Source organism: Acomys minous (genome assembly GCF_964271855.1).
Source record: "Acomys minous genome assembly, chromosome: 4".
NCBI lineage: Eukaryota > Metazoa > Chordata > Mammalia > Rodentia > Muridae > Acomys > Acomys minous.
The window spans coordinates 93,842,779-93,867,298 of NC_140486.1; the positions used below are offsets into that span (position 1 = coordinate 93,842,779).

Consider the following 24,520-nt stretch of genomic DNA (forward strand, 5'->3'; position numbering starts at 1 on the left):
ATCAGTAAAAATCCCAAAACACAAACTGATACTTATCATTATTTTCTGTTGGCTTTCTTTTTACTTTTTTTTTTACCTGAAGAATTTTATTTTATTTTTATTTATTTATTTTTCTACTTTTTTCTCCTTTATTAATTTATTCTTGTTACATCTCAATGGTTATCCCATCCCTTGTATCCTCCCATTCTTCCCTCCCTCCCATTTTTCCCTTATTCCCCTCCCCTATGACTGTTCCTGAGGGGGATTACCTCCCCCTGTATATGTTCATAGGGTATCAAGTCTCTTCTTGGTAACCCGCTGTCCTTCCTCTGAGTGCCACCAGGTCTCCCCCTCCAGGGGACATAGTCAAAGGTGAGGCACCAGAGTATGTGAGAAAGTAATATCCCACTCTCCACTCTACTGGGGAGAGTGTTCTGTCCATTGGCTAGATCTGGGTAGGGGTTTAAGGTTTACCGCCTGTATTGTCCTTGGCTGGTGCCTTAGTTTGAGCGGGACCCCTGGGCCCAAATCTGCCTATCATAATGTTCTACTTGTAGGAGTCAATCTCTTTCTCTCAAGGCTAAGGAACTTGTCAGAAAGAGGAGGTGAAAATATTGTAAGAGCCAAAGGTGATGGATGACTCCAGGGAACCAGTGTCTTCCAGACCCAGCAGGAATGGTGCATGTAAGAACTCACAGAGATTGTGGCAGTAAGCATAAGACTTACCTATGTCCAAGGAAGATGCTGTCCCAGAATTGAGTGAGAGAAGTAGGCACTGGGTCCCTCTCCTAACCAAGAAGCTATTGGCAATTGATGCCACTGACATAGGGAAAATCAGTTTTCTTCCATTGAATCTCACAGGGTATGTCAACTACGCTCCAACGCAGGCCAATACAAAACAAAACTGTTTTATTATTTATTTATTTTACTATTTTGTGGGCTTTTTGTTTCATTCTGTTTTCTTTTGGTATCTTCTTTTCCTATTGTTGTGTGTTTGGTTGGTTTTAAGTTTTGCTCTTTTGTTGTTTGTTTACCTTTTTAAAGAGCTAGAAGAAAGTGAAGCTGGATAGGTAGGAAGGAAGAAGGGAGTTAGGAGAGAGAAAAACATGATTAGGAAGCACTGTGTTTTAAAATATTAAATAAAAGGGGCTCTGTGTGTGCATGTGCATGAATGTTTCCGTGTGTGTGTGTGTGTGTGTGTGTGTGTGTGTGTGTGTGCATGTGTGTGTATGTGAGTGTGTGTGTGTGTGTGTGTGTGTGTGTGTGTGTGTGTGTAGGTGAGAGGGCATCTGTTAGCCAAGGAGCCATGTGAAGGTGAGAGGGCACCTTGAGTGCCCAGCCCTCTTCCTACTGTAGTCACTGCTGCACACACTGAGCTTTTGGGGGGATCCTCATTACTTCGTTTCCCATATTATCACTGGGATTACAACAATTATTAACTATACTTTATCTTCCCTCTCCTTGTTCCTGATGCCCAGATAAGCCCCAGTAGTACTTCCTCACTAGGCTATTGAAATGGCTAATGTAAGGTGAACTTCTCAGAACAGGCATTGTGTCCTGTCCTTTACCCTGACCTCAGGAAGGCATCTCAAAAGGGCCCCTCTATTGCACTGCCCTTAGTTACAGAAACTCTTAGGATCTTCACATTCCTAGTTACATGTTGATTTTGGTCTTCTGTCAGTCTAAGTTTTACTATAGTTAGAATGAACAAAGGACAGACGGAGAAGCTGGGCAGTGTGATGGTGGAGGCGGAGTCAGCATCCCTGGTACCAGCAAAAGTGTGATTTTTGCTTTGCCTGTGCCCTTCAATACATCTCCAGCATATTCTCCAGTGAATAAACTATAATCTCTCTTCACCTCACCATGCTGAGCTGCTCTTTTTCTTTTACTCTTTAGTTAAAATGTCATATATTTATTGTTTTTTTAAATCATTTTTCCCAGTTGAATGAAAACTACACTAGAGGGTTACAAAGATTTGACAGTTGTGGTTACTCTATCTGAAGTCTCCTGGAGCATAGTAGGGACTCAGTAAATATTTATTGATATGGAATGAATGAATGAATGAATGAATGAATGAATGAGGGAAAGATGGAATAAAATGAAGTGAAATGGTGAAAGTTGTTTCCAGCATTTTTTTCTGAAACAAGAGAATATTTTCAGCCTCCACATAAAACTGATTGACGTTTTCATAATATTTGCGCAGCTTTTTTTCACAATTAAATTTGTTTCACATTTGAGTATCTTTCTGAATACTCACCTAAAAAGAAATCAAAAGCAAATCACTCCTACCATTGAGAACTGTTTACCCTCAGGAAGCAATCAGGTTCCTTTATACGTGTTTCATATATACTTTCAAAGGAAGTCTCAGAAAGAAACAAATTGACTTGAAACATCATAATTATTGGTATTTTTCTGCCAGATGCTTAAATATATTTTCTTATATATTCCCTTGTTCACACAAACTTTGAATTGAAATTCAATACATGAGAGTTTGTTATAAAAGCTCATTGTCTCTGTACAAAGGGTCAGTGAAGCACGTGACATCTCGTAAGTAGCCACCAGTTCAGTTTTTAAACTACTTTTCAGCTGTAGCAAATTTGCTTTTTTTTTTTTTGGTAATCATATAAGAGGGTCAGGTAAAGTTAAATTGTTGAGGTGTGTGTTCCTGACCATCTTACAAAGAAGAATAAATGTGTTGTTATAGTTATTTATTTTCACATTATAATATTTCAGTAGATTTAACTATTTAAATCTTGAGATAACCTGCACAGGGCACATAATATGTATGAAGTTCAGGAGACAAACTTGTGCAAGTCATTTCTCTCTTTCTGCCATGAAAAGTCCTACAGATCAAACTCAAGTCACTTGGCTTAATGACAAGCATCTTAACCCATTAAACTGTCTCAATAGCCTTATGTACTTTGTAAAATGGTCAAATTAGCTTTATTAGTACCTTTATTATTATTTAATGTCATTACACAGCAAATAATTAACCTCTTCAAATTATCTTAATTTTCCCATTAATTAATGCTATTTACAGGGTATGAAACACAACATTATGTATTATAGTCAGACAAAGTTAATCTTTTATTAAGATAATAAAATAAGGCAGTTTGTCGTCTCTGGAGACGGATGCTACTAGCACATGGGATGCTGTGTGGAAGCCTAAGCCTCACCTCCTGGGTGGCCCTCTGGCCAGCTGGGCCCCTCAGATGAGGGCTGCTCCCAGAAGAGCACCTGTAGCTCAGCCTCCAGCAGCAGCTGCACATCTGCAGTTAGCTCACCTGCCGCTGCACCCTGGCAGCCAGGCCTGATGGCCCAGATGGCAACCACTGCAGCCTGTGTGGCTGTGGACTCTGCAGTGGAGTACACCTTGGGTCATGCCATCACTGGAGACATCAGTGAGGTGGTAACGCTGAGCTGGCAAAGCCTAACACCACTTACCAGGAGCCTCAGGGATCCCAGCTGCTGGACCAGCAGTCCCGTGGGCCTTGCTCTCTTGAGATCAAGCAGTTTCTGGAGTGTAGCCAGAACCAGAGTGTTGTCAGAGGTGCTGCGGCAGTGCAGAATTGCAAAAGGATTAACCCAATCTAGAAATTCAAACTGAAGAACTGCAAATTGGCTTTACATAACTGATAGTACAAGTGTAGACCCTGTTTTTTTTCTATGTACATCTTCAATATTTTACTTTGTTTATGTGTTAAGAAAATCCATACCATAATACTTTCTTACCTTTGGATAATGAGCCCAGTAGGAGAATGAGTTAAAGGCAAAATAGTCAAAATAAAATCAAGTTTAGTATAAATTTGATCCACAAGTGCATTTTGCAGTCTTTATTCTACCAGAGTAAACTCTTTTTTAATTTTAATTTTATTAATTTATTTAGATTACAACTCAGTTGTTATCCCATCACTTGTATCTTCTCATTCCTCCCTCCCTCCCACTTTCAACCTACTCTGATCTACCCAATGGACAGGACATTCTCTACAGTTATGTGGAGAGTGGGGACTGACTCTGACATGAACTCTGGTACCCCATATTTGACCAATAAAAACTTTAAAATACCTACCGAATGGACATTACATTCTCTACAGTTATGTGGAGAGCGGGGATTGACTTTGACATGAACTCTGGTGCTCCATATTTGACCACGCCCCCCAGGTGGGGAGGCCTGGTGGCACTCAAAAAAGAATAAGCAGGCTACCAAGATGAGACTTGATAGCCTATGACCATATAATGGGGGAGGAGGTCCCCCTCAGTCATAGATCCTGTTTCTAATGCTCCGTTGCTTCAGAATGGCCATGAGAGACTTCTAACTACAGATGTCTACTGAGGCTTGACGTGTTGGTGGCTGAGCAAGTGCTTGGCCTCTTTAAAACTATTGGATAGTGTTTCGTGAATTAATACAAATAAAGTGGTTGTATTTTGGAAAAAAAGAAAGTAAAATGAGCAAAAGAACTGATACTCATGTACACACTCACATGAGATGGAGAAGAACTTGACCTACCTCAATATGAAGAGCTCAGCCTACCTTGCACATACTTGCACCCACTTAGCCCTGAGCAGAAAGCCCAGGTAGTTGTGCCTGGGCATCAGAATTCAGAGGCACCACAGGAGGAGCCATTTCAGACAGCAACAAACAACTAGCATGCATTGCCTATGTCTACCATGTTAGTTAGAATTCACTTTCTATACAGATGAAACCATGTAAACTTAGGGATGTTTGACCTATCTGACAAGTAAAGCAATGGCAGGTTCACAGATTTTAAAGAATGAATTTTCTCACACTGATTTGCATACCATTTTAGGGCCTGAAGACTGAGTCACTCATGGTGAGCTATCTCACAGTCTACATAGCAGCTTGCATAGCCAAACATACAAGCTGAGAGTGTACCCATGCCTGCCAGGCACTACCTCTGAGAAAGCTTGACTGCTTCTTGCTGATGTAAGTGAGAGTCCTTTTAATGGAATGAGTATCAGCTGATTAATGATAGCAGTCAACTGTGCAAATCATTTCACCTAGAAGCAAATGGCAAGGCTCACCCATAGCCAAGGGGAGGGGATTATACAAAGATTTTTGTTTTAATCATCTTAAATTACTTTCACTTCATGAAAGATGTACATGTTGATAAGATGTAGCTATAAGCCCCCAAATTCAAAGTGTATTTCCAGCCTTCTTTTCTGTGTATCTGTGTTTGCACTGGCTAGCTATTGCTTATTTTTGCTTATATAGCCCAATTTGTTTTGACTTAAAAAGTGTTCTTAATTGTAAATAATTTCTATTCTTGGCCTCTTTGCTAGCAAAAAAGTCTTTATCAATTTTATCACTCAGATATGATATTTTGGTTGATATACCTTCTCCTAAACACCTCAGAGATGTTAATGTAAGTTTGTGTCTTTTGTTCAAAACTTTTGTCTGTATCTGTCTCTGTGTATCACTGTCTTCCTGTTTTTATCTGTCTCTGTCTTTTTCTCTGTGTCTCTGTATCCCTCTGTGTCTCTGTATCTCTCTGTGTCTCTGTATCTCTCTGTGTCTGTCTGTCTGTCTGTCTGTCTGTCTGTCTGTCTGTCTGTCTCTCTCTCTCTCTCTCTCTCTCTCTCTCTCTCTCTCTCTCTCTCTCTCTCTCTCTCTCCAGAGTCTTGCTATACTGCCTCAGATACCCTTTAACTAAGGATCCATTACATACTTCAGCCTGCTGATATGATAACCTTGCATCCCCACAATCAGTCTTCCCATTCACTTAATCAGGTTTTTAAATGTGTCATTATTTTAAGGAGGCTATTTTATGAAAATCCTGGTAATGGCATACATTCAAGAGCAATCCTATAACTGATGCAGGAGATAGATGTTAGTGGAATAACGCCTCACAAAGAAAATTAAACTGTTACTGAAAATGGAACTGGGGCAGGGGGGTGGGAAGGCAAGTCCACAGTTCTGCATTAGAGGAGCAAGCCAGACAGGACTATCCTGTTTCCTGAGCTAGGCATGCATGAAGTATGTCTGAATGATGAAGGAAAGGCAAGTGCAGGATGGTAGGAAAAAGACAAATGGATACTACATACAAGATACATTGATACATTAAACACTTTCACACATTTTCCATGATTTGAATAGTTATTAAACAAAATCAATCAGTGTCGTAGCTCAGGAATCTGAGGGGCTGAGAGGTATGGCATAGCATCCTCATTCACACCTGCAGAGCACGATTTCAAACTCAGATCATGGGATGAAGAGGTAGCTGTGAGAGCATGCATGGCTTTTCCAGTAGCCCCGGAGTTCTGGTCTCACACTCCTTGTCAGGTGGCCTGTAACCACCAGTAACTCCAGCTTCTGGGGATTTGATGCCATCTCCTGGCCTCGGCTGACACTCGCGCCCACAAACACAGATGTGTACACATGAAAAAAAAATGAAAGGAAACCTAGGATTGACTTGACTTTAGTCCGTGGCAAAGTACGTTGGAGCAAATATAAGGTGATAACTCAGAAGTGCTGCTTGGCTAATGGAGCCGAAGGACACGCCCTTTGTTGCTTAGTGATTGTATCTGGTCCAGGGTTCTATGTGCTGATAAAGAAATGGTGACAACGAAGTTGTACATCACTGACACTAGTCAAAGAATGACACCGTTTATATGTTAGTGGCTGCTAAAAGGGGATGTGTGGAAGGATGGGTCAATGAAGATCTTGGTCATGCTTCACGCTATAACTATGCTTTCTCGAGTTCTACTCTTTTGTCTCTTTTTATTCCCTTCCGTGGTTAAAATTTCAAATCCCCTTTTAATAACTGACTTGCTAGGGTCATCATTTGTTATCTTAAAAACAGAAAAATCAAAAGTCTTGTGACATAATAATTTTACAGATCCATATATACAATACAATTACACAAGTAAACAAACAAGTGTGTGATTTTGAATATGGTTACGAAAAAAAACGACAAAAATCTAAATAGAATCAATGTGTTATTTTTCTAGTTACTCAAGACATACATATTTTAGAATCTAAGTGATGGGTACAGGGCGTTGTCAGTTTGTGGTTGTTTGTATAGGAACGGTGTCTGTGGGCCCATTTGTTTGAACACTTGATGCCACTTGACAAGGACTAGGATATGTGTGGCATTGTAAAGGGAAGTGTGTCACTAGTGCATGGGCTTTGGGTTTTCGTATGGTCAAGCCAGGCCCAGTGTCTCTTTCTCTCTTCTTCCATATCTGCCTGCATGCTGCCCTTCTCCACACCTTGCAGAAGATTGACTAAACCTCTGAAGCTGCCAGCCAGGCCCAATTAAATGCTTTCTTTTATGAGAATTTCTATGGCCATGATGTCTCTTCACAGTAGTAGAACACCGACGAAGATACACTGTTATACCCCAATTCATGTAAATTTGCAATTAGCCCCATATAAATTTTAATAAAAGTTCAATCTTTGGGAGCAACATTAAAGAACATAGTTGAATCAGACCTGACAAAGCACAATTTGAATGTCCCTCAGTATGACTTTAATTCATTAGCCAATATGGCTTTCAGTTAAATTAAATTAAAAATAACATTTAACAGAGGACCAAATGAGACAGTTTCTTCTGTTTTCTTGGCCACACACTGCTATGATGAAATATATTTGCTTGCAACTAATTGTTCCCTGTTGACCTTTGTCCGCCTTGTATCTAGAGCTCGTGTGCAGAAGGTCTCTGTGCACATCTAATGTGCTTACTGAAAAATTAGGGCAATCTCTACTTTTTTATTGATATTTGCACTTTAAAGTTTCTAATTGCGTTGTGGTAGGCACACAGACATTTCCATCTGTCCTTCTCCTTTGTTTTCACCCACCTTTCAGTGTCCTCTCTCTCCCAACTCCATTTGCTGGCCTCCGTCCATTCCCCACATGGTGCTCCCTTCAACTTCTTACCACTTATTCCACTGCCCTCTCCTTCTGACTTTTCTTTTTAATAAAATTAAAAATACCCACAGGGAGGAGAAGTGAATACAGCAATAAGTGTGAGTGTGATTTGTAAGTCTGCCTGTTTCAGAATTAAACATGTCAAGAAATGTATTTGAAATATTGAGTGACATGATGCCTGTCAATGGTTTGAAATTCTAAGTCTATGGACCACTCTTCATCTGAGACCAGAATCAGCATCTTCATCTCACATGTCAGGACATGCGAAGGACACAAAGTGGGAGTATTTCTGGGTAAGCTTAACATTTGGTTTGCTAGACTATGGGGAGGAGCCTTTGTGTTTATGGGCACCTCCAAGCAACTGAAAGACACATAGGACAGGTCAGAGGGAGTTTCCTGCTATGTCACTAGCCTGATAGCATGTAGGTGGGATGACATGGTCTCATGACAAAAGCTACCTAGGAACTTGTCAGCCTCTGTGGTTATATGACCACATTTCTCATTGCTCATAGTAACTCTGCAATCCTGCATTTTCTAGTAATTGTACTTATGTGGAGGTTCAGACTAATCCAAATGCTTACATTTTATGATGATCTTAGCCTGTTTAAAGGCCAACTCATGGAAGCCATCATAGGGATGTATTCATGTTCTAATCGCTCTGCAGAGCCTGTTTTCAATACCAGAAGCACATAAGATGCTGAAGAGCGGCAGAAATATAATCTACATTGTGAAGGGCTTTTTATTTTTATTTTTAAAGTGCACAAACTGTGAAACGAGAAGCAAATGTAGGCTATATAGTCATATAGATAATGCGTATATAACATATATGGATATATAGTAAATATATGGAGATGGAATACATACATAAAAGGAAAGGACGATCAGTGGGTATGAGTGTTTACTATGCAAACATGAGGATCTGTGTTCATTGATGTAAAAAGCTTTGCCTAGCCACTCATGCGTAAAAGCCCAGTATGTGGAAGGCACAGACAGAACTCATTGGGACTTATTGGCTTCCGGCCTAGCTCTGGACACACTGGGAGACACTGTCTCAAAATAAATAGGTTAGAGTGTTAGAGAAGCTATTCAATATCCTTCTTTGGATTCCACAGCTATACATGGACAGGCAGCCCATGCTCACATGTGGGCTTTCATTCATATACCACATACACACTTACTCCATCCATACATTTATGCATGTACATAAGGTTAAAATATGTGCATACATAATATGTGTGCCATTTGAGATATAAGTCAAAGACACTGTCAATTTAAAATATTAAGACTTCTAGATAAATGTGGAACAAATCATCAATCAAGAAACAAAACTGTTGATAGGGGAAAAATCCATACAAGATAACACTTAGTTGAAATGGTGGAAACTCAGTGTTGCAAATGAGAGACTTTAACTCATGGTACTTGGTGGAAATCCAGACCAGATTACCTTCATAAAGATGTGGTTTGGGGAACCAGCAGCACCGTGAAGATGGCAGTAAAAGGCAAGGACATAGAGGTGAAGAAACAACGTTGTTTAAAATACCATAAAAATAAGTCTAACTCCCTACATTCAGGCTGCAGTATGGCTTCACCACAGAGCAAAACCAAAACCACCAAGCTGTGCTTGTCAGTGTATTCTGAACCCCATGACTTCTTTAAGCGAATGCCAGGTGTCAGTCATGTGTCTTCCCTCTAAGTGCCATGTCAGGATTTGATTACTGCCATCTGTAACTAAGCTGGAGTCTAAGTACAGCAGGGACTTGTGTGGCCTGTAGGCCTTTCAGTTCAGATGTTAAACTACCAAGGGGAAGTATTCTTTCAGCTCTGCAGGCAGTACAAGACAATGAAGGAAGTTTATGCATGAGACCCCTTCTTTACTGATAACCTGACAAGAAGCTTCATAGAAAACCTTACCAGGAGGGACAGGATTGGAAACAACAGAAGTCTGATATGAGGTTACAAAGTACACTCTCCTGATTTTTATTTAAGGGGAACCAAACTGTCTGCCTCCAGTGCTCCTGAGCCTCAGGTGAATAGTGTCCCTCTCAGGAGCAATAAGGACAATTCTGGTGAGGCCCAAAGCAAGGAGCTGGAGAAAATGGCAGCTTCCTCCCTGCTAGGAAGAAAAGGAGTCCAAGCAAAGTGGGGTGTGACCGCAGGGACTGATCTCAGCAGAGGGCTGGTTCAATGTCGGTTAAAAGACTGTTGTGGGGTTGTCTGTGGCCAAGTCGGTTATAACTGTTGATAGTACAAAGAATGTGGATAGTAGACGCCTCCCTCTTGTTCACTACCTTCATTTTAGTTTGGCTGCATACAGTTAACAGCAGTGGTTCTCAACTCTGGGTCACAGCCCCTTTGTGGAGGGGGTGGGCATCGAACCATCTTTTCACAGAGGTCACACATCTTCATAACAGATATTTACATCAGGATTCATAAGAGTAAGAAAATTAAAGTTATGAAATAGCAGCAAAAATACTTTTATCGTTGGGGGTCACCAGAACATGAGGCACTGTATTAAAAGGTTAGGAAGGTTGAGAAGCATGGGTTTACAGTCCTATTTCCTTAGTGTGTACTCACATCTTCTTAAGTTTTCCAACACATATTACTTTCTTCCAAGCTGCTTTCATGCTTTGATTATCTATTCTACGGTAGCATTCATTCTCACTTCATGATTAGCTCTTCCTTTTATACATCCATGTCTGCATCTCGGTTGCCCTGATAGTTCAGTTTCTGCTGTCCATCAGGCTGCCTTTCATCATGTTTTGTTTATCTACTCTATTGCAACATCCGTCCTTACCTTACTTAGTCGTTAGCTCTTCATATTGATGCATTTGTGTCTGCATCTCGGTAGCATTAGTAGTCCCGTTTCTACTTTCCAGCATTGCCTTGTCCTTTATTCTCACTTCTATCCAGACTTCATTTCCTGGTTCCAGGGAACCCCCTTGGCGTGGGTCCTACCTACCCTGTGTCTTCTATTGATCATTCACACTCAGTGTGAATTCGAGGTAGCTGCATGTGTCTCTTAATGATGACTTACGTAAACACTAAAGTATGTTTTCTCATTTTCTATAGCGTATGTGCTAACCCCAAGCATACACAAACCCTGGTCTACATATTTTAAAGAACAACTTAATGAATATTTGAGATGCCTGCTCTACTCCTAGACAGTCTTATCCTTCAGCTGGTTAGTCATACATTAGATTATAAAGGACTTTTTGACTTTTATTATTTTAATATAATTGAGATTTCTAGTCTAAGGACATAAACTAAAACATCCAATATTTTTTTTTACCTAGACTTTACAAAAATCCACTTGGTCACCTGCAGTCAGATACATTTTTTTAATAAGGATGAGAGTGTTCTTGGTAGATTTTGCTGGACTTTGACAGGACACATACACAAAACAAAACAAAAACAAACCCCTAAACCTCTTCAGTTACATGTTATTTTGCTTTTTCCATCACAGTGCATTTTTTCCTCCACAGGAAAAGTCTTTGCCCCCACTGAGAGATATCAATGGTAAGGCAATGCTGTTCGTAGATGTTGCCTGGAAGCCAGGAAATTTGGCATATCTGTGTACATAGAGCAATAGTGAGCATGATATTTGAAATGCTTGGCCCCCTATTTGAAATTCTCCTTTCTATCCTTTTGCTGTAAGTTTTAAGACATCCCTAGACAAACTACACATGTTCTCCAATTGCATCATATTCTGTTTTGTTATTTGAAAATTTTGTAATATTTTTTCACTTACCAATTGCACTATCATTCTCCCTGTGTTGACTTTGACTTTCTGGTTGAAGCCTAGCAACACACCTACATTTCCTAGGATCTTATCTTGACTCCCAAACCACTTTGGGATATCAACTGAATGGATTGTACATTTATTGCTTCCTGTGGGCCAATGGGTTTTACAAGTCAGCAATATTTATGTGAATTGAGTAACACAGTTACTTTAATGTAATGAGGCACTGGCCCATCTTCTATAACCAGGCAAATCTCCCAGCAGTAGGACTGGGACATCAACCCAGCCACAGAACCTTCAACCTACAATCTGTCCTGCCTGCAAGGCATGCTGTGACAATGGTGTCATAAAGATTGTGGGTATGGGCAACCCATGTCTGGTATAACTTGAGGCCCATGTCATGAGAGGGAGCCCATGCCTGATACTGCCTGAGTTACCAGAAACCAGAGGAAAGTACAAGCCAGAGACCCAGGAGAGAAACAAATAAGACCAGCACAAAAAAAGTCAATGAAATGAATATTAATGTTATTCTTCTATACTCTACAGATTGTTGCCTAGCCCAATCTAGAGGGGCATCATCCAGAAACTGACTTGTTTAGATGCAGAGACGCACAGCCAAACACTAGGTAGATCCAGGGGAACCCAGCAGGAGAGAGGAAGGAAGGATTGTAGGAGATGATGGGGTCAAGGATATCGCAAGAATAGGGTCCAGAGAATTAACTAGGCAGTGCTCATCGGAGCTCATAGAGACTGAAGTAACAAACATGACAGGCCCTGTGTGGGTCTGAGCTAGGTCCTCTGCATGTCCCTTATGGTTGTGCAGCTTGGTGTTCTTGTGGGACTCCCAGCAATGCCAGTCAGGGTGTCTTTGACTCTTCTGCCTCCACTTGGTATTCCTTTCCTCCTTCTGGGTTGCCATATTCAGCCATGATATAAGGGTTTGTGTCCAGTCTTATCATACCTTAGTTAGGCCATGATTGGTGGATATCCCTGGGAGGCCTGCTCTTTTTCTTTTTTCTTTTAAAGGAAAACAGAAGGGAAGTTGATCTGAGAGAGAGGGTAGGTAGGGGGAGGAACTGAGAGGAGTGAGTAGAAACTGAAGTTGCGGTGTAATGTATGAGAAAAAGAGTAAATGTGTTTTTTAATTAGAAAATAATTCATAATCCAGAATACCAAACTAGCATTTTAAATACTAGATTAATGTACAGATTGAAATCCAGAAATGATAAATTTCCAGGAGAAGTTTTGATGGGCAGATTTCAGTGGGGAGTAAAATTGCAGATTCAAATGCTACCTCTGAGTATGTACCAAGTTACAAAGCTTTTGGAACTTTCTGGAAGAGTAGCCCCAATTGTTGTTATGGTGTTCTAATTTGTATTCACTTCCCACGCAGATATTTTAGTGAAATAAACACTGTAGTCAGCAAAAAGAGAAATATCCACTTCCTTGAGAAAATTAGGAAAATGCTGAAGGTCTTGCTCTTTGTACCTCACCGCTCTGACAGACTGAACTAATTAGGCCAAACCAATAAAAATTCCATTATCTTTGGTCAAAAATAATCTAGTGTCATTAAAGACACATGGTCCAGAGGAGTGCATCTCTCCTAATTCTAAATCATGCTTTGACAGTTAAATTGAAGTTTCCTTTTATTTCATTTTTACTGTGGGCAACATGGTCTCATCACGAAGACTGGATTCTGTTGTTCCCCCATCCAGTTAGCAGCAGATGTACACATCAATAACATAAGGGGACCCTTCCTACACATGGTGAGTTGCACTTTTTATTATTTATTTCTACCGGCTTTAAGCAGAAAGTGATGCTTTCTCAAACCTGGGACTGTGACTTCAAAGATGTTAAATAAGACTAAAGTAAGCAAATTTACCATCTTTAGAGAGCTCTGTTGTACTGCTTTACATGTGTGGACGTGTTACAGAGGTTCAACATCAGATCTAACCGTGAGACACAATGTAGCTTAATGCAGTGATGCTGACACAGAGGGTTGCTTACATAGTACACTGGGTTTTTTTTTTTTTTCGTTTTTTGTTTTGTTTTAATACAATATCAAATGCATCTTTATCTGGTTAGATGGTCTTTCAAATCTATGGCAGTCTCATAACATTGGTTATGAGAATGACGCTGTGGACAGATTTTTGGCATAATCACCCAACAAGGACAATATCAATGATATTTTAAAAATATACCTACCCACACACCTTGAAATATTTATAATAATTAGTGGTAACCTTTAGCTATTTTTTCAGGTTTCGTTTACTGTATAGCACCTAGAGTATTAGCACACAGAAAACACTAATGCTTAGAGATTCCGTGCTTTTCCTTTCTTTCCTCTTTAGAAACCCTTGGCATAGACACTTTGCTATGTTTTCAGTTGGTAGTAACCACAGGCTGAAAAGCAATGGCAAAGTTTACATAAGCAAGTCAGACTGCTGAAAGAACAAGGCGTCCTAAGTCACATCTTGAGGGAAAACAAGCAAGACCTCGGAGCACAATCTTAATTACAGTGCAAACACATACTGCTCATAATATTCCTGGTGCTGATAGACTATACCAGTGCCTTTTGAGGCCCTTACACTTAAGAATTTGAAGAAAAATTTCAATAACAAGGTTGAAGCCTAGTTATAAAATTGCATGAAATTTGAGAACACCTAATTCTCACAGTGCTGTGCCTCTGTTCCCTGTTAATATCTTAAATAATTATATGTCTGTAAGCATTTATATAAACTATATATCTATATATTTATATAAAACAAAAAGTATTTATAAGTTTTAAATTTATATATTACTGCAAACAGAATTTTATATTACACTCAATTATTTCTAATTTTTACCTTAGGGCAATTTCTACCCATGACATCACATGGAATTCAGTTGTACACCTCTTTAACCTTTCTTTATGCCAAGTTTTTTGAGCTTTCTTGTTTTTGATGACAACTATGAGGAGTCAATTTAGTTATTTATTTTGGTGCATCTCCCTCAGTTGGAGGTAGTCTGGTGTTTTTCATATGCTTATGTTACCGTAAGTTAAACCATAAATCTATAGCATTGATTTCCCACAGTTGAGTTAACCATGATCAAAATTATACCCACATTTAATTATATATATGTGTGTTTATATATATATATATCTTTTTTACTACAAGAGAAACTTATTATCTAGTCTCTAGTACTTTAGACTCTTGAACTTTTGCAACTCTCATATGTTTGTAGTAATTTAAAAATGAAATTTAACAGAGAAGTTGTAGCATGTCTTTCCATTACTTACTTAGTTTTATCATTAATTCAGTAAGTACCATTAAATGCTTCATTTTCAGATGTTTCTCTGGAAGAAGACTAGCCGGTGAGTAAATCATGGTTTCCATTCCTAAGAGAGGTTAATTCTAGTTGGAGATATGTAAAATGAATAGATAACCCTAAACAAGATAGATTCAGTAATGCAAGCTGCTCAGGGAAAATGAAGACGGTGAGGAGATGAAGGGATAGAAGTTGTAGACCAAATATACTCAACGTGATTGCGAACAGCCACACTCCTTTGAACACATCAGATTTGAATTCCTAGTAAGAGATTTTCCTGGAGACACATAAACAACAGGCCTTCTTCTAGAGACAATGTATTATGCAAACTAACTATGAATCATTGCCAAGGCTATTCCCTTTTTATTATTTTATTTTCTATGATTATAATATAATTCCCTTTGCTTTCCTCCTCTAAAACTTTTCATGTACTCCTACTTGCTTCCTCTCAAATTCATAGCCTCCTTCTTACTCTCATTTTTAAGTAGCCAAATTGATTTCAGTTTCATAAATTTAATTCACACTGCATAGAAGCAATTCAAATTCATAGGCGATATATCACGATTAATTAATTGAGAGAACCCAAACCAAAAGTAACTTACACTGATGTGGACATTACATGAAAATTATGGAGTGTTCCCCGGAACGAAAGGAAAAAGAAACCCCAAAATTCAATTTGTCTACAATGGGAACATGAAACTGGGTCTCTAGTTTCAGATCAAGTTAGTTAAATTTAGAGACTATTCTCTAAAAATGGTCTTAGGTTTGGAGGGAAGTCCATTGCTCTGTGGCTGAGTGAGGTAGCGATGTGGTCAGGCAAGAGTGTGGTGAATGCAGGCATTCCCAGCCCTCTGGTTGGCTGGATTTGAGGCCACTTCTTAGCGAAGGAGCAATATTACGCACAGTTTGGCATGCACTTTAGGCTTATTTATGTCACGTCAGTAGCTTTCCATTACATTTGGATTCATCTTTCACCGGACCCGTGTCTCAGTCCATTTAGGCTTACTAAACAGACCCCACTATTCAACAAAATCACAAGACTGTTTAGTCTTACCACACACTCAGATGTCTCAAGAGTCTGGCCTACCAGGAAAGCCTACAAGGGTTTAACCTATTGCCAAATAAAACGAAGGCTTATTTGAAAGACTTACCCAAACCAATTTTGACATCTGTTACATACGAACTACCTAATATATTCAGAAGCTTAAAATTTTAAATTCAGAATGTAGGCCATAAATGATAGAATCATGTAATGAACTACAGTATTCACAAAGTTATTTAAGAAATGTGCCTTCTAGTCTATTGTATGTTAGTGGTGAAACTACTTTATGCCTTGTCCTTTTAAGTTAGAATGCATGCTTTTAATGAAATAGACACTGAATATATATTCATATATGTAATTAATGTACACACACACACACACACACACAGAGAGAGAGAGAGAGAGAGAGAGAGAGAGAGAGAGAGAGAGATTCCCTAAACCTATTTATTTCCCCCACTCCTCTTGGGCATAGATTTAGGCAACACTTCCCACACTCTGTGGATTGGTTCTAAATGCCATTTAAAACATGACCTCACAGGATCTTCTCCAGCTCTTCCTTCATATGTGGCCGACTGTGTTACCTGTGATCCTAGGAAGCCACATATTCTGCACATGCACATAACTTCTCCCATCCCCGAATGACTAAGTGGAGTAATACTTTCTTTCGCTCCAAGCGACCACTAATTGTGTTTCATGTGAATGAAAAATGTGCTGCTTTTAAGGCATTCAAATAATGAGATTTCTCTATTATAGTAGTTATTTTTCTTTTAATAAACACAAATATCTACAGATGAGTTTATCATAAAGCCCAAATTAGATAGTGTATACAAAAAGCACGATAAAGTTGCCCACACAAAGTACGACCTGCAAAAAATAAGGATTGCCCAAACTGAGTAAGCTGTGGTCGACAACAGAAGAAGGATACACATTATGCCAGTTGAGGAGCCAGTTACATATTTTCCTTTTAACTATTGAAAAGTGGCTTTCCATTTAGGTCATGTTTACATTTATGAATATTATACAAGTTTAAAGTGTCATAGTAGGAAAGCGATGTTTCCCAAAGCACTTTGTACCTTGCTTCTCTGTTTCTGTCTGAAAGCGAATAATAGATCCATGGAGAGATGGAAAATGCAATTATAAACAAAAGTGACAGTGCAAATGAATCATAGACAGTCATCCTGGTCATTTGCTGTTTATGCTTATGTTGTGATGACTACTTTAAAAGCCACAATAAAATATATTGAGATACTTTTCACATCACCAACATACACTGATGCCACCACCCCCATATACAGAGCACTAAGAAAATCTGTAAGCCTGAATTCCTTATTAGTTACCAAACACTCTAACACATCTGTCCACAATTTGAATAAAGCTTTCCTTGCCTTTACTTTGCAGTATACAATATTAGGCACTGGGAAGGAAATGGGTCTGAAGAGATGGTCCAGTCAGGAAAGTTCTTGTCTCACAACCATGAGGACTCGAGTCCTAGCCCAGAACCCATGTAAAGACCTAGGCAGAGAGGCTGAGGGAAATGGGACAGGCAGATCACAGGAACTTACTGGTTAGCTTGCCTAGACTAAATGGTAGAAGAAAGTTCCAGGACAATGAGAAACCCTGTCTCAAATGAAAAGTGAAAGGTGCCGAAGAAACCTGATTTCCATGCACACCTTCAACACATTTCTTGGGGCACCTATACATCCATATGCATCCACATACACATAAACTCAGAATGTCAGATTCTATTTAAATTTAATGGATATAAAAATGATCCTAAATTGACATATAGTATTAAATGAATGTGAAAGTGGTCTCTAAAGTGATATATAGTATCCCAAAGTTAATGGATTGAAATTCCAAATCAAACTTCCATTTCTGAGTAATATACTTTTCATTTATTATAAAAAGAGGATGAAAGTAGATATGATTCACAATTTCAAGGTGTAGAAGTCAGAATAATAGAATGGTTCCTATTCTGCCTCGTTCTGTAGGTTCATCATGTGGGCCACTTATTGAACTTTGTTAATTAGTTCAGTATTTACCCACATCCTTCGTCACAGTTTGCTTCTCTGAAGTAGGAACATGGAGACAGGGACTGAGGAAGACCATAAAGAACCTTGGCTTGTTTTCTCTGGCTTGATCATCTTCTATTCTTACACAGCCAGGTACACCTTTCCAGGGATGATATCACCCATAGTAGCATAGGCATTCCTCCATCAATTAGCAATCAAGAAAACGTCCCACAGATATACTACAGACCAGGCTGATGGAGATAATTCCTCAAATGAGAAGTCCTCTATTCAGCTCTATCTAACTTGATATCTAGTTGACAAAAGCAATTAAGTCCCAGAGCATCTTATATTAAAGCATAAATAAATTAACCAAAATTGTGTGGCTTGTAATTTTCTATACATGTATAATTTCTTGCATAAATATTTAGGGTGTTTCTCATATACTATTCTATTCATGCCTGTGAACATCTTGACAACAGGCTTGTATTTTGTTAGTCTATTACCAGTAAATGTCCTAAACCGAGGCCAAAATGTTTGTCTAACCAAATGTTTATTTCCTGAAAGAAAGACAATGATGTGTTTCATAGAAACTCTTGATTGCAGAATCTGAGACTCTCTGTGAAACATGATATTTATTTCTGTTTGTTATAAAGAATCAAGTATTACCTAGTAACAAGTTAGCACTGGAAATGAAAATATTCCTTTGCCAACACTCCAATTTTCTTTACTGCCTTTATGCCTGAAACCAAGGGGATTATTGAGAGTCTTGGCATGCTTCCACGCATTTGTCACAAACTGATGATTCCATAAATCAAATGGCTGATGCTGCAGTTGTACTCCTAAGCCTTCTTGTGGATCTTAATCCACTTCATTAAAGAAAAATACAATTGATCTTTTTTGTTCTTTTCTTATGCTCAGTCTTTCATATGGGATAGAATCATAAGCTAATGTACTGTATGAGGTCGTGTGGAACAACATTTTAGTTCTTCAGGACACTGTGTTCTGTGTAAGGTCACAGTGACATGAACAAAGACAGCTTGAATGACTAATAGAGAAATCTTTGTTGCCCCTGTGCAGATACTTTAGTGTGAAGCACTGGATTTGACAGTGGAATTCAAAACAAAATATGTTTCTGATTAGAAACGATTAAAATATTTCTTTTTTTTTTCAAATTTCAGGTACAAAACCACCACCCAAACCTTCCCTCAGCTTTGCTTTCTCAGAACTCCTGGAAAATAAGCCTTTCTGCTTATAAGGCATTCCTTTAAAAAAATTAAATCACTTGTGTCACAATTTTCTAGGTAATTAAGCAAAGAAACAAACACACTATAGAAATGATGAAGTCAAAATTATTGGAACTCTTTGTTGTTGCTACTTAATTACACACAATTTAAAGAAAACAGTATTTTAAGAGTTACTCTTCACTCTGAATACTAATTTGCCCTTGCATGATGGGTGACTAGTACACTTCTGCATTCACATTTATACTCTGAGTTTTCTCAGTTGTGATTTTACCAATTCCATGAATTTTCCAGTTAATATGAATCTAGATTTCAGGGCAAGATTGTCACTTTCTCAGCTACGGTCCAAGTTTGGCATTTTGGCCTATCCTATCACAGGTTTTATGACTAATATTCCCATCACATGGAACTCTGAAATCTGGTCCGTAAATTCTCAATTTGTAAATAGCAAATATATTATTTTCATGGTGCTTTTGAAAGTACTAAAAATCATTCTTTGTAGGTATGTATGAAATTGTGGTCAACAATGCATACATATTTAATGTAGTATCATTTTTTAAAAAGGCTCCCTCCTTTCATATTCCTTTAACATACTATCTTCCCTGAGCCCTTGTGCTGCTGCCAACAACATAAAAAGAAGCCTGCTGTCCACTTCTTGTTACCAAATCAGCATTTTTTCTCAGGCATGCCTATATTGTACAATATATATTCATATAGATAAGGGATTCTGGTGATAATTTTTAATAAAGATAGTATGCCTGATGATCATATTTTTTTCTTGGCAAATAGAAGTTAGTAGAAATCTCTCAGTGTTAACTGATAGACAGTGAATGAAAAGATCAGCATAGAAGTGGCAGAAATCTAACCTGGTGGGAAGAAGTGGCCAGTAGGATGCTGTAGAATTTCCAGCAGCAGATTGTAATAGTACAAAGTGTCTGCTACTTGGGTGAACTTGCCACAGATAACAAAACCCTTTATTGTCTTTGTTCAAGTACATTTTCCTCACTACCTGTCCCTCTATTGACTCAAGATACAACATGACGATATAGTGCCAATTCTTTGCTTTTAGCAGTTGCATATTCTGGGAAATTTCTTTGAATTTTCCCCTAGTTTGGTTTTGAAGTCTGCTATTAAAGGTTGGATGTCAACCCTAGCCCTGTCTTCACTGGACACTACAGGATTTGGTTGTGGGTGTTTATACTATACTTTTCACTGGATAATTCTTTGTCCTGGCAGACAGCCTAATGCATGTGTCTAACTCGTGACCAAATGTCCTTGTCACAGCAAATGTGTTTACGTTGCTAGATGTCCTTGTGGCTCTTTGATAATCTGAGTTCTGTTTATTTCTACTTAGACAGCTACTGCAACAGAGCTCAGCCCCCATGAGGTTTAAGTCTGAGAGAAGACACAGACAAGGCAACATAATAAGACATAGGAAAAGAAGCAGCTTACTATTTCCTGATCCAAACAGAAGAAAGCATACCCTGGAGGCTGATGGGAAGTCGCAAGCTATTGGTAATGACACATTAATCTCCTAGGTGGAAAGACAGATAGGGAATGGATATATGAGCCTCCATTGGAGTGTGGATGTGACTGAACAGCATCCCTGAAGGAGTTTGGAGCAACATATGCCACCTTCTAACATTCATTTACTGTTTTCCACAAATACTTAACAAGTGATGAGACAAAACTTTTCTTAGAAAATATTTAAAGGAACTGAAAGAATTAATTTTTACATGGAAAATTGTTAATGTGTCTTTCATTCTTTATATATATATATATATATAATTATATATATATAATTTTAAAGTATATATATATATATAGTATAAAGTATATATATATAAAGTATATATATATAAAGTATATATATATATATAAAGTATATATATATATATATATATATAATTTTAAAGTAGTATGCAGAACTCAGAAGCTACAGACAGTTGTGGAAACGTAAAACTTTCAAAATTTTGTGTAAAAAAAAAAAAGAGAGAGCCAGTATTAAGATTGATAAAGATAAGTCCCCTCTACAGGGTTGAGTTTTCACCTCCTTTTAACCCTAACATTTGGGAAACTGAGGCCGGAGGATTGTTTGGAGAACTAAGGACCAGCCTAGGCTACACTGGGGTAAGGAGAATAGAGGTCGAAGAGCAATATCCCAGCATTTTTTCTCTTCTACCATGTGGCTCCCCACCACTCGACTGGGTTGGTCAGTCTCAGTATCAAAGTGTTCCTGTGTTGTCTCTCATGCCAGAACCACTGTGAACACCACTTTAGACTTCCTATTTCTGACCCTTGTAGAAGTGGCTTATGTGGGATTACAAAATTAGAATCAAGAGTTATTTCACGATAACGTTGAGTGGATGCTTCAGCGATGACGTGATTCCCAAATGGGAATCCTGTGAATTTGTCCTCTAATCGGCATCTCTCCAATTGCATGACTTGTTGACAATGCCATATCTAGTTTCTTGTCAGATTCCTGTGGTTGGTAACCTTTCTGAATAAGGTCTCCTCCAGGGGACCTTCTATGGTATCTATGGTATTGATTCATGGGAGATCCTTTTTGTCTTTGGACGGGCAGGTCACTTTCAAGCCAGTCTTCTGATGCTGGTTTTTCAGACAGCTCCAGCCAATTTATTTTAATTTTTAATTTGTTCACTCTACATCCTGATTCTAGCCCACTCCTCTGTTGCCTCCTGAGCCCATCCTCCCTCCATGGTACTCTTTCCTTCCCTCCCCTAGTACTCAGAAAGGGGAGCCCTCCTCCCCTAAAATTTGACCTCAGCCTATCATGTCTTATCTGGACTGCCCGTATCCTCTTCCTCTGTCACTCTAACCAAACAAGTGAAAGACCTGTATTGAAAAAAACTGAAGAACTCTATGAAAGTCTCTGAAGAAAGAAACTGGAAAAGACATCAGAAGATGGAAAGATCTCCCATGCTCATGGATCAGTAGGATTAACATAGTAAAATGGGATCTTACCAAAAGCAATCTACAGATTCATTACAATTCCCATCAAGATGTCAACACAATTCTTTACAGACCTCGAAAGAACAATTCTCAACTTCAAAATGAGATATAGTAGGAAATGGTGCCCACTAAAATCAGTGTGATTTGGAGTCTGGAAGACAAAAATAAAAGTTTTGTTCTAGAGCAAAGATTGACAGCTTTCAGTAATGTATACTTAGATAAACATACCACTCACAATATTTCAGAAATACTTAATAAATTTGAGTGTAGAGTGTTCCATTATGGTTTCTCAGTGCATGATACTGTCTTAGAGAAGACAGCTGTGCTGATCTCCACTGTCTGTGTGCATTGACGGCATTCCATGGCCTAGCAACTCTGCGTATGTACAGCTCATGCCATCGTCGTAATGGCGCAAGATCGGTTATATCATTCTTGTTTAAAAAAGGAAGAGCTTGAAGCACAGAACAGTCAATTTCATTTCCACAGTCAAGACATTTGTCAGTTCTGGGCCAGAATCTGAGGCCACCTTGCTTCAAATAGAAGCTCCTCTTACTATGCCTAAAAAGCCTAGAAAGGAGATGCTGCAACATGACACAGAAAAGATGAGCTGAGTCATATGCAACTGTGTGTGTATCAGTAATCTATTAGAAAGGAAAAGTATCAAAGTATTCTTATGTCGTTGGGAGGCTACAAGGCTTTTTTTTTATTAAACATATACAGTTCCATTGAAAACTACCTTAATCTGTGTTCCTTTCTTTTGCAAGGCATTCATATGAATTTTTCTAAATGTGGCAAAACTCCCTCACCGAGCACTTCTAGCTTTCAGTAAAATACAAGATATTAATGATCCTGCAAGGTACTGTGGGTGGGACTATCGGTGTCCTCATATTATTAAAGCAATAAAAAAATGACTTACTGGGGTAATAGGCATGGAATAGAAAGAGTCTGTATAATGCAGAGCAGAGAGTAGATTCTGTGATGAACAGTAAGGGATGGGAGGAGCTCTAGTCAGAAAAGGCACCTGGAGTGTTATAAATCAACATAGAAAAATCCTATGGAAAGCAATTTGGTAACTTGCCTAAAAGGCTGTAAAAACTTTTGTTCCTTTTGACCCAGTAATATCTCTCCCGTGAATTTATCCTAAGGAAATTATTCAAAAGAATAATATAATTACATCTGTAAAATCATTAATTAAAGCATTAACTATACCAGTATAAGCTAGAAATAACTTAAATTTCTGCAATCAGATAGTAAATTATGAAACTTTAAATTAAAAATCTTACCCAGAGTCAGGTAGAAGAAAAAGTGGGGAAGAGCCTGGAACATATTGGCACAGGAGACAACTTCCTGAACAGAACACCAACAGCCCAGGCCTTAATGTCAACAATTAATAAATGGGACCTCATGAGGCTGAAAAGCTTCTGTAAGGCAGGAGGCACTGTCAAGAGAACAAAGCGACAGCCTACAGACTGGGAAAAGATCTTCACCAACCCTACATCTGACAAAGGTCTAATATCCAAAATATATAAAGAACTCAAGAAATTAAACACCACCAAACCAAATAACCCAATTGAGAAATGGGGCTTGGAACTAAACAGAGAATTCTCAACAGAGGAATACCAAATGGCTGAGAAACACTTAAAGAAATGCTCAACCTCCTTAGTCATCAGGGAAATGCAAATCAAAACAACTCTAAGATTTCATTTTACACCCATCAGAATGGCTAAGATCAAAAATTCAAGTGACCCCACATGCTAGCAGGATGTGGGGAGAGAGGAACACTCCTTCATTGCTGGTGGGAATGCAAACTAGTACAGCCACTTTGGAAATCTATCTGGTACTATCTCAGAAAAATGGGAATAGAGCTTCCTCAAGACCCAGCTATTCCACTCCTTGGAATATATCTAGAAGATGCCCCAGCACACAACAAGAAAATTTGCTCAACCATAGCAGCCTTATTCATAATAGCCAGATCATGGAAACAGCCTAAGTGTCCCTCAATAGAAGAATGGATAAAGAAACTGTGGTACATATACACTATGGAATACTACTCAGCTATTAAAAACAAGGAATTCCCGAAATTTGTGGACAAATGGATTGAGCTAGAAATGATCATAATGAGTGAGTTAAGCCAGAAGCAGAAAAACTCAAATGGTATATACTCACTTATATCTGCATACTAGCCCAAGGGGCATGTCCCATGAAAGCCTTCACTTACCAGGAAACTGAGACAGAGGGGAGGACATCCCATTGAGACTCTGGATGAGAGAAGCATGGGAGAATAGCAAAGCAGAAGGATCCAGAGGGTCCTAGAAACCTACAAGTAGAACATTATGG

The 24,520-nt window shown here is 38.7% G+C and overlaps 1 long non-coding RNA gene across 2 annotated transcripts in view; it reads left to right on the forward strand.

Moving 5' to 3' along the window:
- LOC311596814 overlaps positions 1 to 24,520 on the forward strand; it is a 140,297-nt gene that overhangs the window by 24,539 nt on the left and 91,238 nt on the right. The gene's annotated exons all lie outside the window — the stretch shown is intronic.